This window comes from Mauremys reevesii, linkage group 8 (genome assembly GCF_016161935.1).
Source record: "Mauremys reevesii isolate NIE-2019 linkage group 8, ASM1616193v1, whole genome shotgun sequence".
Lineage (NCBI taxonomy): Eukaryota > Metazoa > Chordata > Testudines > Geoemydidae > Mauremys > Mauremys reevesii.
In genome coordinates this window covers 57,274,517-57,294,488 of record NC_052630.1, presented here as the reverse complement: position 1 = coordinate 57,294,488, position 19,972 = coordinate 57,274,517, and the positions used below count along the sequence as shown (strand labels likewise).

Sequence of the window (19,972 nt, the reverse complement as noted above, 5' to 3'; positions counted from 1 at the left end):
AATTGACCTGGGGTAGGTGACTGGTCCTTTCGGACTGGGAGTAACCTGAATATAGTTGTGATTTTTGTTGTAAGAAACCATCTATCACAAAGGCAAGACTGCGTGGGTGCAAGATAGACTGGAGAGCCCAAGGCAACTGTCTGTGACTCCATGTTAAGGGTGTTATACTGCTTGAGGAATTCACATTTAATACTTGGTTGGTGAAATCTAATTATAGAATACCCAGCCATTTGGGGTTTGTGTCCTGGTTTGTAACAGTCTGCCTTGAGATTGGCACCCAAGTTTGGCCACTCCAAACAGCTTGATAATGGACACCTGTCTACTGAGGTCTAAGGTCCTGATCCTTCACTCTACCTCAGATGGGCACAAACGTTCACTTGCATGGAACTCAACCTCATTTCACACCAGCCAAATGACCAGCTGAGCAACAGAGCAGAACCCCTTTCAATCCAAAATGTGAACCTTTACAAAACAGCTTTTTGCACTATTTGATTGTTCTGGAAGCCCAGGGTCACATCAGTATAGTACAGCATATATTAATCAGTTTTGATATTCTGTCTCTATTCAATTTAAATAAGAAGTAAAGGAGACTCTGCTGTGCTTGACAGACAGAAAGCCAAATCTGAAGGCTCCCATCTCCCCAAAATCTTCTCTCCTTATCAGCAGGGAGAAGGAACACCTGTCCTCATATCTGCTACCGGGGCAGGTGTGGAGGTGTTCTGCTAATTGCTGAGATAATAGCATGTGACTGCTTTCTAGCTGCTCCTCTATGCCTCCCACAACCTCTGCTTCTGAGTCCTCTACCCAGTGAATAGTTCCAGAGACTGAATCTGTTATTGCTCAAAGCCTCTCCAGGTGGTGGCATTTAAATTAATTTTCTCTGTTATGCGGCTGCCCTTAGAATTCTGAACAGCAGCAGTGAAAACTCTGAACTGCAGCAATGGCACTAGTGTGGTCTCTCTTCAGATTTAGGAAAACAGCACTGCATCAATTCACACTTTCATTCATGTTTGAAAGATTATCTTCACAGCCAGAAAATTAGCAACACAGTCAGATCCTCAGCGGTGTAAATAAGCATATCTCCACTGACTGACACTGATTTATACCTGCTGAGGATCTGGCCTTCTTCCCCGCCCCCTATTAAAATTTGGATTTGACAGCAATTGATTGTATTCACCAGTAATGATTTCTGCTCATCCTGAGTGAGAGGATTTTTCAAGCTCTGTTTTAACCAGATGCAATGAATACCAAGAGACCTTGTATAGAAGAAGAGACCCAAACTACATCACAGGGAACAACAAAAGACATCAATATCTTAAAGGCAGCCCTAACTGACATTTAGGAATGCAATACAACCAGTCTTACTTGATCACCAGCCACAGTTGATGACTCATAGCATCAACTAATAATCATCTAGGGTCAGTAAAAAAAAACCAAAATCTCTCACTTTCCCCTTGGAACAGCATTTCACAATTACGGAGTTTATTGGGATTTCCGTGCTGTCTTCTGACGCATCCAGCACTGGTCACTGTCAGACAGGTCAGTAGATTAGACAACCACTGGACCATTCTCTTACATAATTTTCTATGTTCTCAATCTAACTGTCCCTTAGGACATCAATGGCTTATCTAGTTTCCAATTCAAACTAGCTTTTTGTATATGAAACATTGGTTAGTTTTTCAACTCAGCCTTGAAAAAGAAATGGGAAAATAAATTATAAGTTAATTAGAACTGAATGGCCGTCAGTATTTTGCATCTCTGTGGCCTTCTCTCATCCCACATTCACATAGCATCATCATCTGTCGTAAGTGGACCTATGTGAAAGTTCCAATTTCCAGTAGAGGAGGGATCAAGATGCAAAATTCAGGCATGGTTTAAGCCTGTTTCTAATTTCCACTTTACATTCACTTGTTAAAATTCATTTTAGTGCCAACAAAGAGGAGGAGAAGAGAGGATATTTGAATTATCCAGCAATATAAGAATGATATATAGTGAATGGAATAAAATCCTAAAACAGCCCCACAAACTGGATTCATGTTTTATACCCGCTGTCTACATAAAGTATGTATGCAGTGTAGTAACTGTGTTGGTTCCAGGATATTAGAGGCACAAGGTGGGGGCAATAGAAGAATTCTATGTGGCTTGAAAGCTTGTCTCTCACACCCATAGAAATTGGTCCAATAAAAGATATTACCTCACCCTCCTTGTCTCTCTATGTAAAGTATGAACGTTACTCCAAATATTCATTTATGCAGATGCCGACAATTTATAGAACTCTAACACGGCAAACGCCTCAAAAGCCATAAATGGTTCATAACTAAGGCTGTGTCTACACTAGCCCTTTTGTCAGTATAATTTGTGAAAACACACCCCTCAGAGCAACATAAGTTACACTGACAGAAGCACCAGTGTGGACAGGACTATGTTGGCAGGAGATGCTCTCCTGCCAACATAGCTACCGCCACTTGTTGCGGGTGGTTTAATTGTGCCAATGGGAGAGAACTCTCCCATTGGTGCAGAGCAGCAATGCAGGAGGTCTTACAGCAGCGTAACTGCATCAGTATAGTCATGCCGCTATAAGGTCTCTAGTGTAGACATGGCTTAACTCTTGTCTACAACCCCATTTCAGATATGCTGCCAGGAAACATGCAGGGTTAAAACACCAGGGCAGAATGAGATAGTTAAATTAAAAAGGTTTCAGATAAGAAGCCATCCTTTCCAACAAAATATTCTCAGTTCTACTAGGACCACATAGAAGTAAATTGCTAAGCAACAGCAACTGATTTTACATAGGGATCCAAACAATTGCAAATCAGGTTCAAAGTCCTGGTTTCATCGATATCCTATGTAAATCAGTGCCATAAGCCATACAATGTTTTTATGTCTCTGTGTAACAGCTGCCCATGAGCCTGATCCCAAGCTCACTGAAATCAGTGGAAAGACTCTCTGACTTCAGTGGGCTTTGGATGAAGCCATGTGGACAATTCTTCTATTGCCCCCACCTTGTCCCTCTAATATCCTGGGACCAGCTGCATACATACTTCATATAGACAGATTTACATTAGGTTAATGTTAGGTGGTAGAGGACATAAAAAAAAGTTAAATGGAGGCTGCACTTTGCAAATATATTACGTAGCAAGTTTTATGCTAACAAGGAGCTGATGTATGCCATGGCTGGGGATGTTACCATGCAACATGTATTTTTTTCTTTTGCTAAACGTTGTGCTTTTAGAATTGTAAGGCAAACATTTTAATAAATAGACTATTCACAAAATAACACTGCAGAAGTGTAACAGGCAGGTAGAAAGATGTATTTTACTTCATTGTTCTCTCCTTGTCATTTGCCACTATCAGCGCTAGCCTCTGCTAGAGAAGAGAATGCACATCAATAGACACATTTTCAGAGACCTTTGGTCAGAAGCCTATGTTAAATTAACTCTGAGCTCTCCACCCATTTCCTGGTGAAAATGCCAAAAGGGTCCAAAGTCATCACCATAAGTGCCAATAGTTTAGTAGTCTCAGCAGAAAGACAAAATTCTGTGTAGATTAGGGATAGGCTATGGAGCCTGACCAACCATTTAATACACAGCAATAGTTCCTTCAAGTATGGGTAATTGATGAGGCACCATGGAAGAAACCATTGGACCTTTGCTACATCCATTCTTTTGATAAATAGAGGACTTCAAACTCAATGGTTTTCAACCTGGTATGTCACATGCCCCAAACTTTTATGTTAATTGTACTAATTATATTGACTTTCACAGTCCACAGAACACTTATCTGCGATATTCTACCCACAAGCAACTGATTACATTGAGGTACCTTGTCTTTTTACCCCTTACTAGATAACAGAGATCCTTTGTCTAATAGTTAGCAAGAATTAAGTGAGTCCCTGGGTTCCATTCCCAAACCAATCAATGACCTCAAGTTAATTCACCTCTCTGTGCCTTGGTTTACCTGATTTATTGGTGGCTATAGTAATACTTGACTACTAGTAGGTGTTATGAGGCTTGTTTATAAAGTGCTTTGAGATCCTAATTTGAAAGATTCTATAAGTGCAAAGTACCCTAATGGAAATGGCTACTTGTATGTAAAACAAATGTGACAAGAGGGATCCTTTGTACATAATTTAGTTCAGTGGGCCTGTCTTTTGTGTGTGTTCTCTGATTCCACTTACTTTGTTTGGTTATGGTCCCTGTTTATCCTTCTGTTTGACTTTGTGGGGAATTCACAGTGTGTTTGTGACATCACTGTCTGTTGTCATGGAGATTAATGTGGTGTCACATTCTTCATCTTTATATTGCTACCAGATTAATATTTTTGGTAATCAGAAACAGTTGTAAGAAAAATGCTGAGAAATGCAACAAATATCAGGTAAGATTACATACTTGCCTGCAAAACAATTGTTTCAGATTTTGGGGACCTCTGAGCCTTTATGTTTATTAAAAATGATTCTTCCAGACAAAACAAGCCCATCCTTTGAGGCATCTCTATTTTGGAAGAATTCTATTTTAAGTACAAAAATGTGGAAATAAGTCCAACACTGACATGTAACTGGAAATAAACGAATGGGTCTCGTTAAAAACTACACAACACATTTCATGTTTTGCCTCCAAGAAATTAGCAAACCTTTCCAGTTTGGGAACTTAGGGAATTACTGTGTTTCCACTAGAAAATGGGGGGTGGGGGTTTCTGAACTAGTTAGCACTCGCCATCACTTAAAACACTGAATCAGATTGCTGGCTGACATACAACTCTGTCGTCTCCATTACAGTTAACGTGTATTTCAGTGTAGAATTTATTATATGTATTTGAAGTAGTAAATGGAATCTATGCAACAAAACAGAGGCTACATCATTTCATACAGAATAGACAATTTAGTTACCAGCTGTAATACCTACAAGCAGGAAAGGGACTAGAACTTAGCAGGCCACAGCTATAAACACCTATAAAGGCAAGGTGTCATTCAACGCCTATTGAAATCAATGGGAGTCTTTCCATTGACTTCAAAGGGCTTTCAAACTAGACCCCTAGTCACCCTGAAAGGAGATGTTACAGAGTAAAACAACTGGGGTCCAATTCAGCAAGACACATAAGGCCATGTCTAACTTTAAATACATGAGTAGCCCCATTGGCTTCAATGGCACTGCTCACGAGCTTGAAGTTAGGCATGTGCTTATGTGCCTCACTGAACTGTGGCACTGGAAATAAATAAATTCATGGGGAATAAATAATACAGGGGACCCCAAAAACTGCAATTATTTTAGTGCTTAAATCATATGTGGACTGGTAAGCACCTATATTTTTGCAATTCAATTATCTTTTGGAGGTACCATTGGAATATGGACCTTCCTGTCTGTCTGATGTGGAAGTTTGTCTTGGCTCCCTTGATACTGTTACCACACACACCTCCTTCTCCTTCTGTTTGTCCCTCTCCTTTTCCAATGTGAATGTATATGTGAACGGTTGCCACACAGCCTGAACATAGTGAAGTCAATTCAGATTTACTCAGGCCAGGGCATTTAGACTTTCCCCAAAATTATATACAGCTGGAAACTCACCACCACATTGTAACAGATCTTTCACACTCCAGCACTGCTGGGGAGGTAGCACAGGGGACATACTCTCCATGAAGGTTCGACAAAGCCTGCTCATTGGCCTTTGGGGACTGTACAGGGGTGTTCCCCAGAAGCTTCAGGGCTGGTAGACAGGCCCTATGCCACCTCATACCCAGCCCCCAATGTACGCACCTGCCACAGGCAGACAGTAGTGTGTCTTTTTGAGAGTTTGTCTACACAGGACAATTGACCAGCATAGCTGCAGCAGAATAACTCTTCAACTATAGCTATTCCAGAATAACTCCCCACGTGGTCAAAATATCCTGAACAAAAATAGACTTTATCCTGGAATATTTACTCCACTTTTGAAGACAAGTAATTATTCAAGAATAAAATTGCTTGTATTTCAGAACAGAATGCCTGCAGGGGGAGTTATTACAGAATAGCCAATGATACAATAGAGTGCCAAGCATGCTCAAGAAAAGAAAAACTAGCATTGACTTTCAGATTCCAGGTTGAGTCTGCAGTGTTGGCTGTTAGAAAAGACACTTTCCACTTGCAAACTCTGCACATTTGATCAGGAATCATTGACACAAAAGCATGTGCTGTCAGTATCTTTCAACAAGTATGTATGAACTTAATAAGAAAACAGCACAATTTTAAAGTTTTCCTGACTAATTAAAACCTTCCACTCCCACCTCACAAAACCAAACATAGGACCTAAACCTCACTCGGGGCTTGTTCAAAAAAGTATGGGGCTCCTATGAAGCTATTCAATTGGGGGCCAGTTTGTAAGGGCCAACAGCCAGTGTAGGTCCTTCTCCCTTCAACCTACCTCAAATAGCTATACCATGCCAGATGAAAGAGGTTGTGGTAGGGAGATTTTTAGAAACAAAAATGACAGTTGCACACCAAACTATCATTTTTGTCTGAAAATCTCCTCTCTAAATCCCACATGGGGAGAATAAAGATTAAGCCTAAAATTGGGGGAAAGAAACTAGGCGCACACAAGCCCCTAATGGGCCCAGCTTATTCTCCATAGATTCCTTCATCAGTACAAAGAGGTTGACTCCTCACACCAATCAACACTGGATCATCGACACTGATGAACAGCCTCTCTGTCCTTGGTGAAGCAAACCCCACTGCCCCAAAAATATTCTAGGGGGGCCCCTGCCATTGCAGAGATGGAAGCCTTGTCTGAAATAGCCTGGTCCTCAGTGAGGACTAAGCCCATAGCAAGTTTCAGATCCCAGTCTTTTGTTGTTGTTTTTTAATGCACTAGCCCAGTCTATGGTTAGAATTATTAATTACTAGTAAATAGAAAAAGTGTGCAGGAAGGGGTTCACACTCTCAGAGCTCAAACAGCTGAAGGGATTTCACTCAAAACTTTTCAGACATATAAGGCAACTTTTGACATTTATAACCATGCACCCCTAACAAGTGAAATATTGAGGAATATACAACCATCTGAAAAATAGGGAAGCAAAATGGATACAGTTTTGTGCCCTCTGCTCTAATGTGCATCAACAGATGACCATTATAAATCAACAGCAATAGTAACATTAGTAGATTTTTATATCTGTGTGTATGTGTACACACACACATATACATACATACGTGCACACAGAGAAAACAGGTCCACCACAGGAAGTTTGAAAACTATTGCTTAACCATTTAGCACATTACGTCTCTATATATTTCACAATGGGTTGTTTCATTAATCATTATTTAACTGTTAGTAAGCTGGAGGGAACAATTTACAGCAAACCTAAAAGAGAACACAGAAATGGTGAAGTCATAATTCTCTGATAGAGCGGATCTAGCCATCTTTGACCTACAAGGCCAACCTTGACAGACAAGTCTGTGTCCCCGGGGCTTGACATTTTATGGTGGACAGGAGAGTTTATTTAACATTCTTAGAGCTTTCTGCTTTGATTTGCTGATAGGATTGTTGTGTATTTATGCCATTTTCATTTAAATTTATTGTATAAGCGCTCTCTATCTCAAAACAGATTACCACTCTAGAGTATAAGGATTTGTCTACACAGAGAAATTAATCTAGATTAAGATAGGGTGTGAATTTAAAGTGCATTAAATATTCCTGATCAGTGCCCTGTGTGGACACTCTTATTCTGGAATAAAAGTGCTTTATTCCAAATTTATTCCAAATTAAGATATTTCAGAATAAGGCACTCTGATTCCAGAATAAGAGCATCCAAACAGGGAGTTGATCAAGAATAGCTATTTTGGAATAAACTCCCCCTGTAGATAAAACCAAAGAGAACAGTAAATGTCCTTCCAGAATTATTCACCTTTTCCTTCCCATTGTTAAAACTCAATTTTACTTAAGTAGTAATGCCTCTCTTTTTCTGATTAAAGTAAAATATTAAAGTATTTTATCCATAGCAGTGTAAGAGATCAAAAGGTCCATTACAATGGCCTAAAATAGTGGTTCTCAAACTTTTGCATTGGTGACCCCTTTCACACAGCAAGTCTCTGAGTGCAACCTCCCCTTATAAATTAAAAACACATTCTTAATATTAAACACTATCATAAATGATGGAGGAGAAGTGGGGTTTGAGGGTGGAGGCTGATGGCTCGCAACCCCCCACATAATAACCTTGTGACCCCCTGAATGGTCATGACTCCCAGTTTGAGAACGCCTGGCCTAGAATATACATTTTTTGTAGGTCACCAGTAGTTTTATCGAGAGGTAGAAGCAGCAATAAACCAAGTTTGGTACACAATATGTCAGGGTCACAGATAAACAGTGCAGAATGGAACGCACAGAAAAAATGGGGAGGGAAGTAGGTGTGGAGAGGGTGTTCCTAAATGTCTGCAACTATGAACAATTCTAAATGCTCCCAAATCACTCTATATATTTTGATTTATTTTTTTTTGCCATCTTTCCCAGGTCCACAAAGCAATCACTCAGCCCCATGCACAAAGTTTAGACATTGTGATTTGTTTTCCAGCACTTGTTAGTGTTAGACATGTCAATTTAGGGACTGATACCCCACAGGCTGTACATATAGGATGAGATTTTATGAACATAAATAAATCTATATTTACAAATAATTGTTAGTGCCTCCTCCATCAATACACATTTAACCTTTCACCCTGGCTCAAAAGCACGGCAGTAACTTTCACAGTTTAGGTTTCCTTCTCTGATAGTGTAGTTGCTCTTGGAATTGGTCCCTATAAAAGATTTGCAAGGAGAAAGAAAATAAAGCCATCCTGCTACAAACTATAGGAAAGAAAATTTCTCTGATAAGGTGACTATTCCTAGCCTGAAGGATTAGGAATTGTGGGATCAGCAACCCACTGGATTACATGATCACGTGGCAACACATTAAAGTATCCCCATGTTTTAAAAATTTTCCTTCATGCTCATGATCTGACACACTCCTTTCTGGGTTCAGTTTTGTTTTAATATGCCAAAACAAGTATTTTTAGTATTAAAAATCGCTTGTACTGCTTCCTCGTTTCAAGTTGTAACAAGTACACTTTAAAACTATATAAAAACGATCCATCACATCTGTTAACTCCCCCCTCTGGCTAAGCTGACAAAATAAGTAGCAGTTTAAAACAAAATTAAAAAAAAAACAGACCAAGAATTAGTTGTATTGCTTACAGTTGCAATGCTACCGTCAGACCCCTCTGGGCTTGTACATCCCTCTTGCTTTCTAGGCAGGATCCTTTTTTTCATTGCTTGGATAGAGAAGTTTTCATTCGTAATAAATGGGTGGAGCTGAAGTGTCAGCTGATCTATTACAGCTGTCTCTGTCTTAAGGTGGTACTGAGGTGTAAGTAAGCAAAGAGCACTTTGGAGTAATATTGATGAACATTGTTTGATACTTTGCATGGAGAAAAAATGCAAGGGGTGAAAGCACAGAGAGTCATAGACATATCTCAGCACCAGGACAAATTTTAGTGATCAACAGTATGACATTAGAGTTATCACATTTAACAATTATCAAGTGTTAATTTCTTAATATACATATGTAAACAGCTAAAAAAACCTTTGGTGATTGATGGGCATGATCTGAGGTGAGACAGTCTTAAGGAAATGATGTCAAATACAAAAGGAGTGCCTCAAACTCTGGTGATATTGCCTCATTTCTTATGGAAAGAGTATTTGCAAGTGATAATTTGCAGATACTCATTCACAACACTGTTCATCTTTATAGATCATCTACATCATGGGTGGGCAAACTACGGCCCGTGGGCTGGATCCGGCCCATCAGGGCTTTGGATCTGGCCCGCAGGACTTGCCCCCTGTGGCACTGTGGGCCCTGCACCACACAGAAGCGGCCAGCACGGAGTCCCTGTGTTCTCCGGGTTGAGGGGCAAAGGGCTCCGTGCATTGCCCTTGCCTCCAGGCACCGCCACCCACAACTCCCATTGGCCGGGAATGGGGAACCGTGGCCAATGGGAGCTTTTGGGGAGGTACCTGGAGGCGTGGCAAGAATAGCGCATGCAGAACCTGCCCTCACCCCCAGGGCCGCAGCGCTTCCTGGAGCAGTGTGGCGTGGGGCCAGGCCAGACAGGGAGGGAGCCTGCCCTGGCCCCGGTGCGCGCCGCTGCCACCCCAGAGCCGCTTTAGGTAAGCAGCGCCAGGCCAGAGCCCGAACCCCTCCTGCACCCCAACTCCCTGCCCTGATCCACCTCGTACACCCCACACCCTCCTGCACCCCAACCCCTGCCCTGAGCTCCCTGCTGCACCCTGCACCCCAACCCCCTGCCCTGAGCCCCCTGCCACACCCCACACCCCTCCTGCACTCCAACCCCCTGCCCTGAGCCCCCTGCCACACCCCACACCCCTCCTGCACTCCAACCCGCTGTCCTGAGCCCCCTCCCACAGTCCACACCTCTCCCGCACCCCTGCCCTGAGCCCCCTCCTGCACCCCAACTCCCTGCCCTGAGCCCCTCATACACCCAGCACCCCTCCTCTGCCCCAATCCCTTGCCCTGAGCCCCTTCCTGCACACCACACCCCCACACACACCCTGCACTCCCTCCCACACCCCAACTTCCTACCCTGCACACAATTTCCCCACCCAGATATGGCCCTCGGCCCAAAAAGTTTGCCCACCCCTGATCTATATTAAATAATTATTCTGTAGAACTCAAGGAAAACAAGAGTTTCTGTGCAAATGTTATTTTTAAAACCTTAGAGAATTTACTAGAAAACAATTTCTCTGCAGGCTTGTTGAAGGTTTGTTTGGTTTTTTGTTTTGGTGGTTGTTTGTTTTAAAGCTGACCTATGGAATTCTTTATCAGGGACACAATTGTCTATCAAATATTAGTATGACTTTTCCACAAGAGGATGTAATGTTAGGGTGAGAATTTAGTAACTGCTAAGATACCACAATGACAGCTACCCTAGGACTACAATAGATTGGAATTGCATAGCACAGGGATCTTATTTACACATAAACTTGCATTAAAATAACTAATTTGTTTTAAATCAGACCTTTTGTTACTTTGTGGCAAGTCTGTGTGGGGACACATTTCAAAATAAGTATCCTATTTTTATTATTATTTGTATTACCGTAGCACCTATCAGCCCTAGTCATGGACCAGGACCCCATTGTGCTAGGCACTGTACAAACAAAACAAAAATGGCCCTTGCCCCCAAAGAGTGAAATTTTTAGTAATTTACAGTATAGTTTTCAAGAACAGGTAAGCAACATAAGCACCTATGGGCAATGTCCCTTCAATTTTCAGTATAAGTTTCTCCAAATTCACACAGCATCCTTAAGTATTTCACTGTTTGCCAGTGTTCATGCAGGGACCTAAATTTTCTGGCCCACAGCCTAGCCACAGGCTTTGGCCTTGGATCAAGCACTCACAAGATTTCTCAGACTTTGAGGACTGCCTCCAGACTCTCATGGCTACCGGCAACACAATTGGAAAAGACAGCTCTTGAAATCAGTCACATTAAATGAAGTGACATTTATGTGATGTCTTTTATCCATGTGGCCAAATTAAAGAGAGACAAATAAGGAGATGTGATCAGATAACAGGAAAGTCTCTGGATTTTTTGAGATACTACACTAGAGCATTTATTACTTTCAAAAAGGAGTATTTGCTTAAAGCTCGAGTTTCGAAGCAAACACAAAGCTCCTATGCTTATTTACATATGAAAATTATTACTGTTTTACACAGTCAGTTTCCCATTGTCAGCTTTCCCTTGGCATGTATGCATTACAATGGGGTCTTATTAAGTAAACCACAGCACCCAATCTCCTATAACTCCACTGGCTCCCTACTTGGTTTATAATTCAGGTCATAGTTATATCTTTAAGGAGGTGTTAAAAATATTTTTATTTTTGCAGTATCACGGCCCTCAAAACCTCGTATTGTCTGGAGCACTCCCAGGTGGTATAGTAGTGCCTCTACAGGCATCATTTCTAGCCCTCAGAGTTTTCAGATGGGCTAAACACCCACAACTGAGGCCAGATTCTCAAGAGCTCAGCTCCTATTTAGGCACCAAAACAAAGAGCCAGGCTTTTAAGAGTGTTCACCCTGGTGGATGTTGAGCTTTTTCAAAAATCGAGCCAAGACTTTGATATGGGAGCTGCTGGCCCTTATTTAGATGCCTAAATAAGAGCTGAACTCCTTTGAAAACCTGGTCCCAAAGGGGTGAGGATAACAAAAAGAGGGTCTTAGTATTGGTGAATAAAAAATATGACCCCACTAAGCACAGGAAACTGAAGGGTACATTTTCATAAGCCAAAAATAAAAAAATGCACCCACAGTCTCCATCTGAGGTGCACAGAAACGTACAAAATTAGCAACAACATTATTAAACAACATGCAGTAAATTAGCCACCACCTCCCTGTCACAACCAAGTTTTCCCCAGTCTCGCATATCCCCAGGTGTCTGTGATATGATAGCGGTGCAAGGGAACTTGGGCAGCTACCTTTGAATTAGCTTTATGTCCCTCCTGGAGGGTGACAGCCTGTAGGATTAAATGATTGTTCGTGCTCCTTGAAGAAGGGAAAGGTATAATAGCTTCTCTTTAAAGAACACATCTTAGGCCTTCACTCAGAAACAGTCACTTGACATGGATGGCCTCTCTGTTCATTGCCCCATGTCCTATCTTCCCATCCTTGAGGGATATTATAAAGAAAATTGCAGCAGGACAGCTCCAGCACCAGGTATGGTTTGGGTCCCTTTGCCTCCTTCTATGTAATTTTTGGCTGCAGGTGATGGTGGTTTTGGCTGGTGAGCTCCTTCAATAACACAGGGGAGATGGTGTTTGATGGGGTTGCTCTTGAGTGGGTCTACTCCCCCCCCCCCCGATCTGTGCCTAAAAGCTTGTCTTCATGGACAGTGCTGCAGCTCTTTAGTGAAGATGCTGCTATGCCGGCAGCATAGCACTGTCTACACAAGGGGTTAGGTGAGTATAAATATGTCACTATGGATTTTTCATACCTCTGGGTGATGTTGTTATACTGATATAGGCCTGTAATGTAGACCTGGCCTAAGATTGACATGGCAGAGCTAAGAGCCAGGCAGAGACAGAAACAGAGAACTCAGCAGTCTACACACAACACCCTGTCTGGGGATTCAGATTTACTCAGAACACAAACTTAGTACCATTTCTGGCTATATTTCTTCCATGCAGCTTTATAGTCAGTAAACCCCAAAACAAAGTTATAAATCAATAAACAAGGTAGTTCTTAGGATTCACCAGTGCTGCCTGTCCTGGTTTTCAGCCACAATGCCCAGATCTTGGTCCCCCCACAGGAATAACCCAGCCCTTCTCTAAAGTGCTGCATCTAAGTAGGGGGGAAATATCAGTTGTCACCTGTCTTTGCTGATTTGTGATGCACGAAAAGTCTGAGAGGGTTTTATTTCTGTTATTAATGTTTTTTCTTTTTAATGTATTCGAAATGTCAGGTCTTTTCTGCCTTACTTCTCCTACAAGACTGAAGAGCCAATAGATTTAGGTCAGGATAAACAGCAAGCTAAAGTGACCAGACTATCAAAATGACAAAGGACGCCCATTATACCCCCATACCCCAGTACAGAGCTCATTCCCCACACTCCTTGCCTCCTAAGCTCATGCTGCCACCAGCTGATCCCCACTACTGCCACCTAGTGATGCCAGTGCTGATGGCTGGGTGCTACTTCCTGTAGGTTAACTGGTGGTGCCAGTATAACCCAATGGACGGTATATGCTGTGTGTCCTGTTTTGTGCCCAATCCACATAGAGGATATGGGGCTGTTACAGCTCCTGGTTTGGGAGCTTAGCTCTTTTAGTTCAAGCCATAGAGACTCATGCTTTTAGCCATGGAGGTGAGGTGACAGTATTGACAAAGATGGAAATTGTCCCAGCAGGCACAAACTTTGGTGATGATACTGGCTGTACTATTGTAGTTGCTCTCTCTGAGAGCTGAGAAGAATGGCCTCCCAGAGCCTGCAGCAGCAGTCCTGCTAGTGGGGAGGACTATGAGGAGCTGCTAAACATAACACAGGTCACTTAAATGTCTCACTTTAAGGCTCCAAATATCCGGAATGGACCACTGGAAAAGTCAGGACATCTAACTGCTTATCCAAGGAAAGGAACCTGATTGTGTGAGGAAGGGATACATTTCAGATTGTTTAGAGGCCTTTGGGTTTGGTTTCTCTTCTTTAACACAAATGTCTAACAAAGAGATGGGAGAGAAGAGCACTCTTTGTGTTTCAATCTTTAACACACGCACACACAGAGCCATTCAGTTAAGGGTTGACCAAGCTCCTAATCTAAATCTCTGGTCTCCATGAGGAAACAAGACTTGACAGACCTGATATTCCCAAGGTAAAAATACAGCTCTTTTTCCAGGAAAAAAGCATCAGAACAAAAAAACCAAACCCTTTCAGTCCTTTTTATAGATCATACAGAATAAAAAACAGACACAAACCCAACACTGCACCTCTTTAGAATCACCTCTACTGAGGCCCACACACTATTTGGATATAAATTGCATAGCCTACAGCGGTCCAGTTAAATCCCCACCTCCAGCCACATTCCCAAGTAGCAGCAGTTGTCAAAAGCACCTCTTATCATCTGCACTTGGCAGAACACGTTGCATTTCTTACTTTGGGATGCAGACATCACCAGGGTTATCCCTATCTTAATCGCCTGCAATTACTCTTCTTGGTATCAAACCTTCAGATCCATCAGAAGATGCAGCGGATTCATAATGAGTCAGACTGTTTGTTAAGTACCATTTCTTACAGAAAGGGGGATGCTGGTTACAGGTTGATTTCTGAGTGTTTTGTTTTGACCTGTAAAGCCCTAAATGATTTGTATTGCTGGTTATGTGAAAGATTGGGTCTCTTTATGTATTACCAACTCATTGACGGTCATCTGAGGAGCACCAGCTTCCAGCCCCACTTTGGTTTGGAACTTTTTTTCTCTCCTGAGTGTGGCAGCCCAGAACTCAATTTCATGACATGCTTTTTCTCTTTTCCTCGGCTTTCCAAGGGTGGGGTGGATTGCTGGGTTTGATGATGGGAAGATTAAAGTGGGAGATGGGAGGCTGGAATGGGATAAAAAGTTTGGGGGTGTGCAGAGGTCTCAGGAGGTTCTTTATCTCTTTATCATCTATAGGCATTGCCTTCTTCCTTAGGAGCCCTGGATTTTGTGTTTGTTTTGGGGGTGTTTTTTGTTTGTTTGATTTTTAATGTGGCCCAGATTCTCTGGTTTGAACAAGTTGCACGTGTTGCCAAACCAAGAGACCCCTTGCTCCCTGGCAACATCCCTCATGCCAGGGGCCCTGAAGGAGGGGTATCATCCCTGAAGGAGGCTGTATCTACCAAGGGAGGCCCAGAACAGCCTTAGCAAGTATATAAGGAATTGACTCTCATGCTCAAAGTTACATATGTGCTTAATTTACAGTACTACCTTCAGGGCCTAAATTTTGCTTCTTGCTTGTGCCTCAGAGTTCTAGTTTCCAGCTTGTTCCTCTCAGCCAGTGTGTCAGTCACCTCCTCCAACAAAGGAAAATTGAAAAGCCTGACATTTCCTGTTGGCTACTTCCCCCTTTCCCAATCTCTCTCTCGCATACATATGGCTTTTCTCACCATTTAAAAAATAGACATCTATCATTTAGGGGTTTTGTTTTGAATGAAGGACATGATCTAGTGCAGTTGGGCTGGGACGGCTTGTTTACCTGCAGCATCCGCAGGTTCAGCTGATCGCAGCTCCCACTGGCCACGGTTCACCATTCCAAGACAATGGGGGCTGCGAGAAGCAGTATGAGCCGAGGGATGTGCTGGCCGCTGCTTCCTGCAGAACCCATTAGGATTTTTCTGAATTCTGGGAGAAGTGGGACTCCAGTATTCAAAAACTGCCCTTTTCCTAGCAGTCTGTCTTGGAAAAACCCATCTTTTTCTATTCTTCCTCCCATCTGTTTGATGGCTTTTTCATGATTGTGGCCATGTCAGCCATGGCACTTGATGAACTGACAGACATAGACACACTGAATGGCATGAGATTATGGATGCAGCCCTGAGAGCCAGAAAAATCACAAACAGAAGAGCCTGAGGTGCAGCAGGTCTGGTGAAACCTTCAAATGAAGAATGGAGCTAGTCTTACACAACCACATGTTCCTAGTGCTGTTACATTTGACTCCCTCCTTCAATCCCTTCTATTGTGTGCTACACCCACATTTGGTGTTGTCTTTAGCTAGATTGTAAGAGCTTTTTGTTGTGTATTTGGTTATTGTGGTAATAGAATCTTGTGTTGCTAAGGCAACTGAGTTAGATTATTAGGGGATAGCCCAGCCAGTTTTGGCTGGCTGTTGGTTAGTTCTGTGTGTGGCAATAAATGGCTGCTTCAAGGTTTACAGCTCTCTGTGTCTCCAGTGATTTCTTCCTAAAACTGTTGCCCCCAAGGATATAACACTTTTGGGAATGGACTGTCTTTTACTTCACACAATAGGGCCCTGATCTTGAGTGGTGCCTCAGATTACTACTGTACTACAAAATAACAAGATCACGGCCATAGGCCAGGGACATGACCACATATGGGTACTATCAGAGCACTTCTCTGTGCACTGCTTCCTTTGAGCACCATGGACTCTGACGAACAGCAACCATCTGTCCAACCAATGAGAGGCGCTCATGGTAGGCAGGGATGTGATATATCCTCTCTCTGCAGCAGTGGGCCTGGATTCCTACCTCTTTCCACCTCAGAGACTCTCACTATGATTTCCAACCATAGGTAAAAATACATAATTTGCCCCTAGTTTATACACTTGGCAGCAAACACTAATACTGCTGCAGCTACTAAAGTCAACGGAAACTCCTGAACAATAGTAATTTCATGAGATATCCCTACTCCATTGTCTCCCTCTCTTATCCCCCAGTGCCATATTTGCAATGCAGCTAGAAACAGAACAAGAATAGAAGCATTGGGCCACTCCAACCTACCACTTTGTAGATATAAATCAAAATATAAGAAAAACACTGATTATTGAAAGGGCAGTTTAGCCGCTGAGATTCTCAGTTGCCAGCTTGCCTACTTTGGAATTCCCAACAAACAATACCATCCTCTTTAGTCTCTTTCTATTTACTTAAAGTGAGAAATGATTCAGTGACCCATAAACAAACTGCCAGCGGTGCCCATTGTCTGAGACAGCTAAATTTAGTACAGCTAATACGTTCCTGGCTCTAGCTGTTATAGTTATGTATAACTCATATAATTCAGACCAGAAATGGAGTTAGAAGAGGCAAGCAAGCAGTTAAGAAATGTTGAGGCTCTTGGAATTGAAATTGAATGTCTGTAATATGTGGTCAGCCTGGTATTTCATGGTTTTGATGCTAGATACTGCCTGTCCTCTGTGGACATAAAGCACTATGATAATAGGCAGATGGATAGACTATAGACCATATTTCCAATAGTCACCCCCAGCTTCCATCTATGCATTTATGCTTGCACATTCTGAGAGCCCTATATTTGAATGAAAGATGCTATAGATCTACAAAGGACATAAACCTCCCTCAGCATAGCTTCTTATGTTTATTTACAAGATTTGTAGCCACTGTTAACTGATGTATCATGGGAGACACTTAAAAGTACAAGAGACAGTCCTGACAGTTTCCTTAGTTCTTTGCGTGGATTGGGCCTGGAGTGTGTAAGAAGCCAAAGATATAGTGAAAACACAACTGGCACATGAGAGATTTGAATAAGGGAAGTTGCTCACTTATGTATGTGCTTGGAAAATCAGGCCCTCAGTCTCTCACCTAGAAGTGCTTTTGCAAACCTTCCTTTCTCCTCAGTCTATGAAATGAGCTGACCCTCCACCCCTTTACAAGTAGTTCATTACTATACTCTTTCAAGCGTCTTGTGGTTTCAAAATAATGTAAAAAAGCATTTTCATGTGAAAAAGACTTTCAGTACACTGGGTGACTAAACTCATTTCTGGCTAACATCCCAGACCCAGTATGACCTGTCCTATCTTGAAAGGAACATGAGTTAACCCCTGTATTTCTTTTTTGCTCTACTCTGGCAGTAGAAACCAACCTTAAAGATGGCCCAAGTGGCCAGCTCGGGATTTTCCTATTGTGGAAAGTCAGGGTAGCTGGTTCTACATCACTCCAGGGACAGGGGACTGTTGCAAGCGGCCCTACGTTAGAGCAGCCTCAACTTACAACTGTGGCTGAACTAGCCCATGGCAGCCCCCTGGATCACTTGAGCAAGAAGGTACAGTCCATCCCATCCCCACTCAAGCAACCAATTCAGCTGAACCCCAAGGATTGGGGCCACAGCGTGACTAAAATCTGAGGATTTTTCTGTAATCTTAACCTATGTTTAAAATGACCAAAACAAAATATTTTCCTTTGCAAAAACCCCTGTATATGTTAGCAGTATATTGTATTTAAGTCTTTATTTTCATGGTGTGACTAATTTGGTAAATTGGTACTTGGCCAACAAAACAAAGTTAAATATAATGCTTTGGTTAGCAGAAGAGGGGGAAGGTTGCTGAGCTGGATTATCTCCCCTAATGGTCAGTTTTTGTAGAATTAAGCTAATTTCACTCCAAGAATTTCCATTCCACTGATATGCAGTTCCAGTACAGACTTGCATTTCTGTTCATTACTTGATGGTTCATTATGATTGATTGAGAAAAATTCAGTGATTTTATAATGAGAATATTAAATACAATAAACCCAAATCTCATTTTACACTAAGGCCACTTTACATAACTCAGTCAGTGTAAAGGGGCCTTAATGTGAGAGTAAATTATATTTACACCCACATTCAAGCCCTTTTACACTGCTAGAATGGTGCAAAAGTGTCCCACAAAGAAGAGTTATAGATGGAACAAATGCTGTGTATCTTTGGTCAACATTTGAATGCTAGTTTTAAAGGGTACCAGCAAGTATCCTGGAGTTTATTCTTCCTAATGTTAATATGCAATCCTCCCTATTTTTGTGCATATTGTATGCAAATTTTAAACATGATGCATTTCATACAAGAACAACACACTCTTTGTTAAGTAACAGAAAGGTAAACTAACCAGCAAAACTAAAATCAAATCATATATATTTGATATTTAAATAAAAATCATAATATTGAGGGCATGCTTTTGCCTTCTAAGCACTGCCCTGTAATGGAGACTGTGTGGAATTGCACAGCCCACCTGCTGAACAACTGAAAATCCAAACCCTTGAAACTCAAGGCAAGACACCCCCAAGAGGACAAGGCACCTGCAAGTACATGAGGAGTAGGGACTGTAATCTGTTATAACAGCAATAGCAAGTGTCTGAATGTAGGGAATAGGAAGACTTCTTTCCCCATCTCCCATCCTCTTGTACTAACAGATAATGTAGGGTCTGATCTGACAAATCCTTATTCCCGGTCAATGGAACTACACATGCAAGTAAGTGTTTGAAAGGCTGACTCCATATTTGAGAATCTTATATCCTGAAAGATCTGTGGAAAAACTTTGCATGGTCCCAGAAAAACACATTTGGATCCATTTTGCAGAAGTGAGCCTTTAACATTAAAGGACATGGAGTTCCTCTAACACCATCAGTGTGTGACTCTACATTCCTGTAGATTTTTCACAGTTCAACTCAATAGAAATGACCTGTACATGATTATAGTAGCTGTCTGCACTGAGTTCACAACAGTTTGTGAACTAAAGTGAGACTGTGGTATTTTGGGGAGTGGGCAGGCATTACATTTAGGAAATAAAAAAGTGTCAAAAAATGATTGTATTGTGTGGACAACCTTGTTTGCCCTTTGGAAAATTATTGCATAATAAACCTTCTCTTGACACCTTATTATTTGCATCACAGATCATTAGTTTTCTGAATACTCCATTCAGCTCTTTCAAAGCTTGTATCACAGTTAAAGAGTAACAAAGTGCATATTCCCTTCCCCTCTCCCCGGAAGGGGTGCATTTCAA

At 41.9% G+C, this 19,972-nt stretch overlaps 1 protein-coding gene across 3 annotated transcripts in view; it reads right to left on the bottom strand.

Annotated features, from left to right (window-relative positions):
• The window catches only part of PLA2G4A (phospholipase A2 group IVA), a 368,660-nt gene that overhangs the window by 118,172 nt on the left and 230,516 nt on the right, over window positions 1-19,972 (bottom strand). The window contains exon 1 of one of the 3 annotated variants that reach the window (XM_039484613.1): window positions 9,193-9,283. The exons of 1 other annotated variant lie outside the window; for it this stretch is intronic. The gene's annotated coding sequence lies outside the window, so the exon portion shown is untranslated. Of the gene's footprint in view, window positions 1-9,169; window positions 9,284-19,972 lie in introns of those variants that run through there. One more of the 3 variants, XM_039484614.1, reaches the window with a different exon arrangement.